Here is an 11,911-nt window from a genome sequence, read left to right on the forward strand (position 1 = left end):
GGGTTCAGATGTAAAATAATGAGTACATTTTCAGTTATCTTTGAAAAAGAAGCATTGATATCTCATCAGCATTTGCAAAATTTGCACCCTCTCATGTACTCCACTCTAGTAGTTTGGGCTATGAGGAAATGACACAGAGTCCAGAGAATTTGACAATAGGCTGTTCACCTTACTAAGGAATTAAGATTTGAATGAAAGATCTAAAAGCCTTTCTTATCCACAATAATCGCCAAATAAGAATTGTTATGGATGGGCATGATGATTTAACCCATCCTTTGGCCTATAAATCCAGTTCACTGGGGCAGTGGTAAGTGAAAACAACTTGACTTAAAACAGTCCCTTTTTCATATAGTAATAAGTGATAAAATAGGAGCAGGAGATTAGCTGAAATGTGTGAAAATACTTTCAGAATCAATTTTTCCTTTGATTCTTTGAGACATTTTACAGCCTCCCTTGAGGGATACTGTATTGAGCAATATTTCTCACCACTAGAGCAGTGTCATTTCCATTCAAAACCCAAAGAATGTGGAGAGATCAATTTAAAAATAAGTATGGTATAAATTAAATATCATAGAACTGATTTAAAAATGGTTTTTTGGGACTAGTTCACCTGCAATTGCAACTCCTTACTGGGTCCCTCAATTCTCAATCTGTGTTACATTGATCATGTCTTGAATATAAAGCACTCTATTAGGTCCTTGGGAATGTAAACGGAACCGAAAGACCTGTTCTCTGCCCTTAAGGAGATTGCAATCTAATATGAGACAGACAAAAATGTTTTAAAAGTAGAAAGAAATGAAGGACAGATGTAGCACACTGTATGAGGAAGGAATAGCTTAACAACTGAATATGCATTTGCTCATGTGCTGAGGATAGGAATGAAATACATAAGTGCTAAGGATAGCTGTTGGGATATTGTGAATTGATTAGGGCAATCTTTCTGGAGGAGGAAATATTTTACAAGGGCTTTAGAAATGATGAAAGTTGTAGTCTGGGGGATTTGATTGGGGAAGAAGTGCCACATCATAAAAGCAACATGAGGAAGGGTTGAAAAGTAGGAGACTAGAAGGGTAGTGTTAGAAGATTACTTTGTGGATAGCAAAAAGTGAGTGTGGGTTGGAAACAAGTGAAAAAAAAAAACCACATAAGATGGGGAGAAGCCAACTGTGCATTTGCTCATTGTCAAGGCAGGAACTGAACGTTTTTGATGATTAGAGAAACGTGTGCTGAGCTACACTTCTGAAAGGTGATCTGTGCAGCATCTTGTAGTCAGAGAGTTCATCTTCAGTTCAAAGAAGGCATATCATCCATTAGGGTGTCAGAAAGAATCCCCTGAAAACACAGTATTTTCCTTTTTCTGATCTCCTGCCATTCGAGTAACCATTCATCATTATCATCATCAATGGTATTTATTAAGTGCATATTGTGTGCAGAACACTGTACTAAGCACTTGGGAGAGTAATAACAATAATAATTGTAGTATTTGCTTAGCACTTACTATATGCCAGGCACTGCACTGAGTATGGGGTAGATACAAGCTAATCAGGTTGGACACAATCCCTGTCCCACATGGGGCACACAGTCTTAATTGCCATTTTATAGCAAGGTAACTAAGGCACCGAGAAGTTAAATGACTTGCCCAAGGTCACATAGCAGACAAGTGGCAGAGCTGGGATTAGAACCAGGTCCTTCTGACTCCCGAGAACTTTTCACTAGATCACGCTGCTACGCTACAACAGAATAGGTAGACACATTCCCTGCCCACAATCAGCTTACATCGTTGCTCAGATATTAATGGCTGTGATGGGGAAGAGTATGTCCTATCACCACCTAGGCATCTGCTTGAGTTGTTATTGTAGTAGGGGTGACAACTTGCAGTGAGCCACGGACGTAATCTCTTTGCCAGAGGTCTGGGAAGGAGAGCAGAGGCAGCCTGTAGACGTGGAGAAGAATATTTCTGAGGCTGCAACAGACACCACTGTTTGCTTTCCCCCATTTAGTAAACGACCATTATGGCATCAGACCTGGCTGATTAAGAATTGTAAAAATACCACTTCATTGCAAAAAAAAAATATCAAGGAAAAGCAGAAAACCCCTCAAAGAATAGCAGCAACAATGATAAAATGGACAGTCGTCTTTTGTGCATTACACAGGGACGAGCTGGAAAAATAGCAGGAGCATCGGAGCAGGGCATATGCAAGCAAGGATGGTTATTTCAGTGAGCAGCACAGTGATAATAATAATAATAATAATGGTATTCGTTAAGTGCTTACTATATGCCAGTCACTGCATTAAGTGCTGGGATAAATACAAGCAAATCGATTGGACATAGTCTCTGTCCCCTGTGGGACTCACATTCTTAATCCCCATTTTACAGATGAGGTCAATGAGGTACAGAGAAGTGAAGTGACTTGCTCAAGGCCACACAGCCGACAAGTGGCAAATCTGGGATTAGAACCCAGGACCTTCTGACTCCCAGGCCCATTCTCTAATAATAGTAATAATAATAATAATAACAATAATGACATTTGTTAAGCACTTTGTGCAATCCACTCTTCTAAGCGCTGGGTAGGATACAAGGTGATCAGGTTGTCCCACGTGGGGCTCACAGTCTTCATCCCCATTTTACAGATAACTGAGGCCCAGAGAAGTTAAGTGACTTGCCCAAAGTCACACAGCTGACAGTTGGTGGAGCAGGGATTTGAACCCTTGACCAGCCATGCTGGTGATGCTAGCTCTCTGTCTCGAAGCAGGTTTGAAGGCAGGACATCAGTCAAATGTCGGACTGTTATTATTGTTATGATGGCATTTGTTAGGTGCTTACTATGTGCAAAGCACTGTTCTAAGCGCTGGGGGGATACAAGGTAATCAGGTTGTCCCGCGTGGGGCTCACAGTCATCCTCCCCATTTTACAGATGAGGTAACCGAGGCTCCGAGAAGTTAAGTGACTTGCCCAAGGTCACACAGCAGACATGTAGCAGAGCCGGGATCCAAACCCATGACCTCTGACTCCAAAGCCTGTGCACTTTTTACTGAGCCACGCTGCTTCTCTAAAGTAGCGGAAGCAGGCCCCTCAATTACAGTTTCGGCGAGGAAAGATCTCTCTCAAACAGGATGCATCCAGATCCCATTTCCATGCACCATCAATCAATCGTATTTATTGAGCGCTTACTGTGTGCAGAGCACTGTACTAAGTGCTTGGGAAGTACAAGTTGGCAACATATAGAGACAGTCCCTATCCAACAGTGGGCTCACAGTCTAAAAGGGGGAGACAGAGAACAAAACCAAACATACTAACAAAATAAAATAGAATAGATATGTACAGGTAAAATAAGTAAATAAGTAAATCCTTCATCAGGTCACACACTCTCTCAGGGCTGTGATATCAATTTCACATCACACCAGTCCACGTGCTGCAAATGAAGCCATCCTTCTAGCGAGTGATGAATTCTCACTGTCACACGGTACTCTGGTGGATGTGGAATGACACATACACCGTAAAGGAGCACGATGGATTAAGATTATAATTTACACTAGCCTGGAGCGGAGGGATCCTAGTTCATTCATTCAATCATATTTATTGAGCGCTTACTATGTGCAGAGCACTGTACTGAGCTTGGAAAGCACCAGTCGGCAACATAGAGAGACAGTAAAGGGGAGTTTCCAGGTAGTTCCTTTTTTCAGTTGAATCATTGTAAAGGCACATAGAAATAGAGCCGGTTTATTACCCTTTCATTGTCTAGAAGAACTTTGAGCACTATTGTTGAGTAAGGCAAGTTAACCAGAAGCTTGGAGAAGCAGCTTGGCTCAGTGGAAAGAGCACAGGCTTGGGAGTCAGATGTCATGGATTCAAATCGTGGCTCCACCGCTTGTCAGCTGTGTGACTTTGGGCAAGTCACTTAATATCCCTGTGCCTCATCTGTAAAATGGGGATTAAGATTGTGAGCCCCACGAGGGACAGCCTGATCACCTTGTACCCTCCCCAGTGCTTAGAACAGTGCTTTGTACACAGTAAACACTTAAATACCAAAATCATTATTATTATTTCCCACAACATTCTCACATCCCTCTTTCCTGTGATAAGCAGGTGTGTAAACAGGGAGATCAAAACAAAGAGAACAAAATGAGAGGGAACTTACTCAATTGTTGCCCTTTTTCTCCCTGATTCTGGGTGTGGTATCAATTTTAGGGTGATGCTGGAGGCAAGGAGAGGAGGAAACATCTTTTTCACAATAGCTTTTGTCATCCTTCCTACCCTGAACCCCTACACTCACTAAAAATCAGCCACTGTCTCCCTGAAAGAATAATTTTTTTTTCCTTTTGAGCTGAGAAAACATCAGGGATTTAATAGACTTCAACAATTATTATATTCAGAGAGCAGTGCTAGAATTTCTTAAACTTTTCAATTCATTCATTCAGTTGTATCTTTTGAATGCTTACTGTGTGCAGAGCACTGTACTAAGCACTTGGGAAGTACAAAACAGAAATATATAGAGACGGTCCCTACCCAACAACAATGTGTCCCATATCTGCGGTCTCATTTTCCTTTCATTCCAAATTTACCTACATCACTACACACTTCTTACAGCCTCCCTGTTTTTCATGAGAGCTTTTGTGATTAATGGCATTAATAGAGCAATATCCTTCCAAGCAAATATCTATATCATGAGCAAAGCAGCATGCCAAGGTCGTGTGTAATTTACATTCAACTTAGACAAAACCCCAATCTAACCACTAGACAACCTTCTCAAACCATGGGTCTCATATGGTTGTGTTTCTATCAAATTTTGAAATGAGCAAAATTTGTGACTGTGAACCCCATGTGGGACAGGGGTTGTGACCCTCCTGGTATCTTGTTATATTATTCGATACCTCAGTCCATATTACAGTGCTTAAACCTTCCCTAAGAGTTGCCACCTTCACATTGTAATCAACATATAATGAGTTAAAATTTTATTGTTTGACTAAATTCCCTTTTGCACAGCCCCAAGTAGGGAGACACAAGCAGAAAGTTGCTAATACATTATTTTGATGAAGATGGAGCAATTGTGTATTGTCCCTTTAAGAGTGCCAGACTTTTCACACATAGATTTGTATATATGCTGCTTACTTCATTTTTATTGAAAACCAAGATAACCAATCACCATCCTATGAAATTTGGGCCAAAGAGGTCACACATGGATAAGGATTATTTATGCTTGTGCAGTTAATGGATAGACCTGGGGGGAAATGGGAGAAGCCAGTTGAAAACATCTGCAGGTTTGACTTCAGAGTGGAAATCAGGTGAATGGGAAGAAAAAACAAAACAAAACTTTGATTTGAATTAAGTATCTCTTCTAAATATTCAAAAATTATTTTTAAACATCCTCCAAAGGTCATAGTGCTACAGTAGACACTTTATAATGTTCTGAAATTTCATATAATAGTGCCACACAATAAAATGCTTTGTTTTCTGGCATGCTCGGGGAATAAGGAGAATCAGGATCACCTAACAAGGGTTTTACCGATCAGATTAGGGGAGAACATGCAGCTAAAGGTTACTGATTAAAGGGTCAGTTGGAACTATTTGCTAAATGGATTAGCAGAGACTTTGTGGAAAGCTCAAACAAGTACCATGTGGGACCTCTTTGGCCCATATTTCACAGGAGGTGATTGGTTATCATGGTTGTCAGTAAAAATGTAGTGAGCAGCATTATATACAAATACAAACCAGTCCATTTCTGGGTAATCCTACCCACAAAGTTTTTCATCGAGAATATAGAACTTAAAGATGTTACTGAATTCTGCTACCATGGCACTATGCTATACAATGATGCAGAGAGAGAGAAAGAAATAAAACACAGAATCAGAAGGCCAGCATCAAGTGGCACTTAAGTGTATTAAGTGTCCTGGTCGAAGATCTCAAGGAGACTACAGTCTAATGGAGGTGTCTGACAGACATAAGCCATTCATAAATAGTTGGAGGAAAAAGAAACAACTTTAAAACTGCTGATAGCAGGAATATAGTATAATTAATAATTTGTTCTCGTCAGTGAATAAGGTGACATTGTTTTTGACCCTTGAGACATCACATATGCTTCAAAGCAGCAGCGTGGCTCAGAGGAAAGAGCACGGGCTTGTGAGTCAGAGGTCATGGTTCTAATCCTAGCTCTGCAGGTTGTCAACTGTGTGACTTTGGGCAAGTCACTTAACTTCTCTGTGCCTCAGTTACCTCATCTGTAAAATGGGGATGAAGACTGTGAGCCGTTTGTGGGACAACCTGATCACCTTGTATCCTCCCCAGTGCTTAGAACAGTGCTTCGCACATAGTAAGCGCTTAACAAAAGCCATCAAAAAAAAAATCAGAAGTTACTGAAAGCACAGTATTTGATTATGAAGGAGGAGAACACATCCCTAAATGAATGCCTATGGGTTTTAGCAATTAGAAAAATCTTCATCTGGGTTTCAGTGAGTAATATTGGTGTAAAAGATGAAATTTAATCCATGGTTTTTTTTTCCATATTATTGAACTTGGTTTTCAATTCCAAAGCCATGCCAAACAGCTGCAGTATGTAATATCTTTCATCTGCTATAACTTGACAACTGATGCATACGGGCAAATTTATTTAAATTTGGATTACTAATTTCATGGGTGTTGCAAGGGTAATTTTTAGGACACTTTCTTAAAGGGAGACCTTTAACTTTTCCTCTCAGTATTGGGTTATGGGTACATATTTCCTGCCAGACAGAATATATGCAAATGAAAAAGGTGGTCAATCCAATATACGGGAGCATTATTTGAAATCAAATGGTTTTCTTGGGACATTTTTCTCACAATAGCTCTGAACTGATTATTTTTCTAGAAAATCAGAATTTAACTTTGGAAACATGACTTTTGTTTCCTAAAACACATACATGGTAGGTGTAGACAAGAAACCATACCACAGATCAAAAATGTCTAAGCATACCTGGGTCTAGTATTTAAAATGGAAAAGCACAAAAGACAATTATTCCATTTCACTAGTTGACTAAAGCAGACTTCTGTTGGAGCGCCCATCTCTTGGTGGTTATTTCTGTAGTCATCAACTCATAGAGATACTAACTAATCCATTAATATAAACCCCCACCAGTGAGAGGAATCTATCACCAAGAGTGGGTTGGTTGGTGGCTGGCAACTTTCAGAGAGTTGATGATATCCCAGGACAGTAATGGAGTGAATTTTCCCCAGAGTTCAAGTCATAGGAGATCATCATTTCTTGTTTCCAAACAGGAAGAGAAGAGGAGAAAAGAAGAGTGCCCCAGAGAATGGGTGATAGAGGGTTTCAGGATTAGAAAATTTTTAAAATTTGGTTTCCTTATATGAATCCACACTATCTCTGTCTCCTCTGAACAGATGGCTTTACTTGTTTCTTTAATAAAAGCAATTATATCTTCATGAGATGAAGTTTAACAATTTGAATTTTTATAACAACCCTAACATCCTCTCAAGCTCATCCCTGAAGTCAGTTACAGATGTTCCAAGTGAGAGAGAGAGAGAGAGAGAGAGAGAGAGAGAGGAGTGTACACACACAAGTGAGCCCGTTGTTGGGTAGGGACCGTCTCTACGTGTTGCCAACTTGTACTTCCCAAGTGCTTAGTTCAGTGCTCTGCACACAGTAAGCACTCAATAAATATGATTGAATGAATGAAATGCTAGTTCATTCAATCATATTTATTGAGCGCCTACTGTGTGCAATGCACTGTACTAAGTGCTTGGGAGAGTACAATACAACAACAGACACATTCCCTACCCATCACAAGCTCACAGTTGCTATAGAAGCTCCTGTGGGCAGAGAACATCCTGCCAACTGTATTATATTGTATTCCCTTAACCATTTTAGTACAATGCTCTGCACACAGTAAGCACTCAAGTACAACTGATGGATGAAAAGAGCATAAATAAAAAAGTGATAAATGAATAATAATTAGACACAAATCAGATGGCAAAAGTTATAGCATAACAAGGAAGGTGGGGAAATCAAGACATACACCTTTGAACAGAAAAGTCTTTTAGGGGCCTTGAAGATGGATTTTTGTCTACTTTTTAATCTTAAGTTGTTCAACCAGTATAATGTGAAAATAATCGTAGTATCCCACTGTTACTTTCTACTCTACTTATTCGACTCTTCCCGACTCATCTAATATTTCCTGCTAGCTTTACTCATTCTGGTCAGGTGATCTATAAAGATCTGTGCAACAATATTCTTGTTGTTCAATATGGAATTTCTACTCGCAGGGTTTGCCCTTCTATATTTAAAAGCAACTTTGGAGAAAAATAAATCAGTTCAGGAAAGTTACTCCATTTTTTGCCTCCATCTGTTCTCTTGGAATAGTGTGTCAAGAGGAATCCAGCATATTACTTAAATTCAGGGACCGATTTAAGATGAAGCAGAATCAACCACGGGGAAATGGATTCAGTCTGCTGTAATTCATCAGGCGAGGAAATATCAGCTGAAAAAGCCTTTCCATAGTAGCTGAACTATTAGCCTTTCTAAAGTGAATTATAATGACACTTAACAGGTACCCTGTTTTCCTTTCATGCCTGTATTTCTTTCCTGTAAAATCCAAGTAAGAAAAGCCCATGTTTCAATCAGTGATATTTATTGAGCACAGCACTGTACTAAGCACTTGGAAGAGAACAATACAATAGAATTAGCGGGAGCATTCCCTGCCCATAATGACCTCACAGTCTAAAGGGGGAAACAAAATTTTAATATGAATAATTTAAAGATGTGGGATAGGGTGAATATCAAGTGTTCAGAGGTGACAGATCCAAGTGCAGAACTCACCATGCCTGAATGCCACACACGTGTGAACAAACCACCTGTAACACACTGAATTCAAAGAGGCTTGTGATGTCTTGTGCCATCGAGTTGTTTCCGATCCATAGCAACACCACGGATGCATCTCTCCCAGAACGCCACACTCTCCATCTACAGTCATTCTGGTAGTGTATCCATAGAGTTTTCTTGGTAAAAATACATAAGTGGTTTACCACTAACGCCTTTGGCACAGTAAACTCAAGTCTCTGCCCTCGACTCTTTCCCACACCTCCGCTGCCCAGCATAGGTGAGTTTTGACTTGTAGCAGATTGCCTTCCACTCGCTAGCCACTGGCCAAACTAGGAATGGGATGGGTAGGCCTCTGCTTGACTCTCCCTCCGGTAGCCAAGACCGGTAGAGTACAGGAGACTCTCCAGGTGCGACCCCGAGAGGGGCTTTTAATGTCAGAAGTGCCCAAACTCCCAAACAGCATTCTAGTCAAAATTCATGTTAAAAAAAAAAAACAAAACACATGTTCTGCCAGAACTGAATATATTGGCCTAATTTTACTACACCCTTTAGAAACCATTTGCACTAAAGTTTCCATGTAAAACACGTGACTTAAAATTTGATAACAACACCTTTTAAACATACAATTAAAACATATTCATGGGTCCAGCACATGTTACGGAGCACTCGAAAAAGATGACTCTTCCACCATGTCCCAGAAAGCTACCAATAGTGTTGAATCTGGGCAAAGAGGAAGGACTCTTATTAGCAAGGGCCCTCCTGAAGATGAGAATCCTCAGGAGGTTATAATGATCCAGTTTTCACAACTTGAAGAGCTTGAAAAGAAAAATTATAATATAGTAGTCAAAGCTATTGCTTTTTTCAAAAGGATAACAGTTGGCTGAAAGATTCAGATTTAGGTAATTATCAGGAATATCACACTTTTCCATTACATGATAATGCAAGAGAAGTAAAAGATTGCTTAAAAAGCAAATAATAATTGCAATGCAAAATAGGAACACATCAGGAAAAGTATTGAAAGTGAATGAACTGGTCAGGAGATCAAAGTTAATTTGTTATATACGTAATTATTGAGTGTTTACTGTATGCATAGCACTGTAATGAACGCTTGGGAGAGTACAAAGTTGGAATACACATTCCCTGCCCACAGCGAGCTTACAGTCTAGAGGATGCAATAATAATAATAATGATGTTATTTGTTAAGCACTTACTATGTGCAAAGCACTGTTCTAAGTGCTGGATTGAATGGGCTATGAAACCTAGTGGAAAGAGCAAGGTTCTTGGGACCCGGGAGACCTAAATTCTAATCCCAGCCCTGCCACTGGATTGCTGTGAAATCTTGGGCAATATAAGGGGCCCCCTGTGGAGTGTCAGATGGGAATAGTCCCTACTTACACCAGCACAAATCATTCATTCATTATTATTATTGCTGTGTGTAGAGTGCTGTACAATACAACAGTTGGTATACATGTGCCCTACCCATAAGGAATTTACAGTCTAGAGGGTGAGACAGGCAGGCATTAATATAAATTACCAATATGCATACAAATACTGTGGGGCTGAGGGTGGGATAAAGAAAGGTTACAAATCCAAGTGCAAGAGTGATGCAGAAGGGAGTGGGGAAATGAGGACTTAGTTGGGTAAGGCCTCTAGGAGGGATATGATTTTAACAGCGCAGTGTTTAATGTCAGGAAAAAAAAAACCTCACAATAAATCAGTTGTGTTCACTGAATGCTTACCATTTCCAGGGGAGAGGACTAAGGTCCTGGGAGTATACAATAGAATTAGTAGATAAGATTCCTGCCCTCTGGAATTTACAATCTAGCAGGAGGCGGCAGACAATAAAATCAATTATCCTTAGTAAGGAGAAATGGAATATAAAGAGAAACAGTGTTCCCTAGAGGATAGAGCATGGGCGTCAGAAGGACCTGGATGCTAATTCTGACTATGACACTTGTCTGCTGTGAGAAAGATGTGAGTAAGCCCACAGTGAGTAGAGGTGCCTAAAAAGCTCGTTGTGGGCAGGGAATGTTTTTTCCAACTCTGATGTATTGTTTTCCCCCAAGAGCTTAGTAAAGTGCTCAATAAATGACTGACTGTGAGTCAGCAAATTCTGAGCATGTGTTAGTAAGAAAATTGGCTTGCTTTGTTTTCTATATAGTGACATTTCATTATTATTTTTCTAAGTATCCCCAGATTGAAGCATTGCCTAGCTTTTTAACAAACATATTTATTCAGAAAAATTATAATATTACATTGAACACATTAGAAATGAAGATACACAGCACCATGGTAGTCCATTCCAGAATTTTAACATCCAAAAGACAAGGTGTTCTTTCTTTTCTATCCCTCCACTGCCACTTTCCCCTTGATGTCCTTCAGACCTGGAGCTCCCTCCCCCTTCACACCCAACAGTCCACTATTCTCCCAAAACCCTCCAAAAAACCATAAAATAAAAGAAAAATCACATCCCCTCCAGAAGCCCTTCCCTGATTAACCCCTCGTTTTCCCTAAGTCCCCTCCCCTCTGCATTGTCCATGTTAAAAGCATTTTAATACCTCCTCCAAAGAACTCACACACATATTCTTATTCTCTATTATTTCTCCTATCTGCTTATTTTAATGTCTGTTTGTAGACCTTAAGTTCCTTCTGGGTAGTGATCATTTCTACCAACTCATTTTATTGTAGTTTTTGAAGACCTTAGCACAGTACTCTGCATACAGTAACTATTCGGTAAATACCATTGATTGATTAGGTCAAATTGTTCTATTACAAAAGGCACCAGATAAGGTATAAAGATCATTGCATGCAGTGATGAGAATGCAAGATAACATCTTTCAATTGCCCATTAAGCAAGCAAAGGGATCTGGAGAGCTATACAACTAGAAATATATAGCCAAGATTTCTAATTGTTTTCCAGTCAACTGGGTATTTCTGCTTGAAATCTGAGGGGGCGGGGGGGGGGGGGGGGGGGGGGGGGGGGGGGGGAAGAAAAAGAAAAAGATAAAAAAAAGAGTTTCTAATGTTTGGCACTTTCTTCACCAGAAAGTGCTCTCTCTCTAGATGGATGTGGATATATAGTAGACATATCAATATATAGC

The 11,911-nt window shown here is 39.9% G+C and overlaps 1 non-coding gene across 1 annotated transcript; it reads right to left on the bottom strand.

The window, feature by feature from the left end:
• Positions 1-9,097: 9,097 nt before the first annotated feature.
• On the bottom strand, positions 9,098-9,235 carry LOC119944255. The gene has a single exon (XR_005455751.1). It is a non-coding gene; the product is annotated as a small nucleolar RNA SNORA7 (small nucleolar RNA).
• Between the last annotated feature and the right edge of the window lie 2,676 nt (positions 9,236-11,911).

This window comes from Tachyglossus aculeatus, chromosome 22 (genome assembly GCF_015852505.1).
Source record: "Tachyglossus aculeatus isolate mTacAcu1 chromosome 22, mTacAcu1.pri, whole genome shotgun sequence".
Lineage (NCBI taxonomy): Eukaryota > Metazoa > Chordata > Mammalia > Monotremata > Tachyglossidae > Tachyglossus > Tachyglossus aculeatus.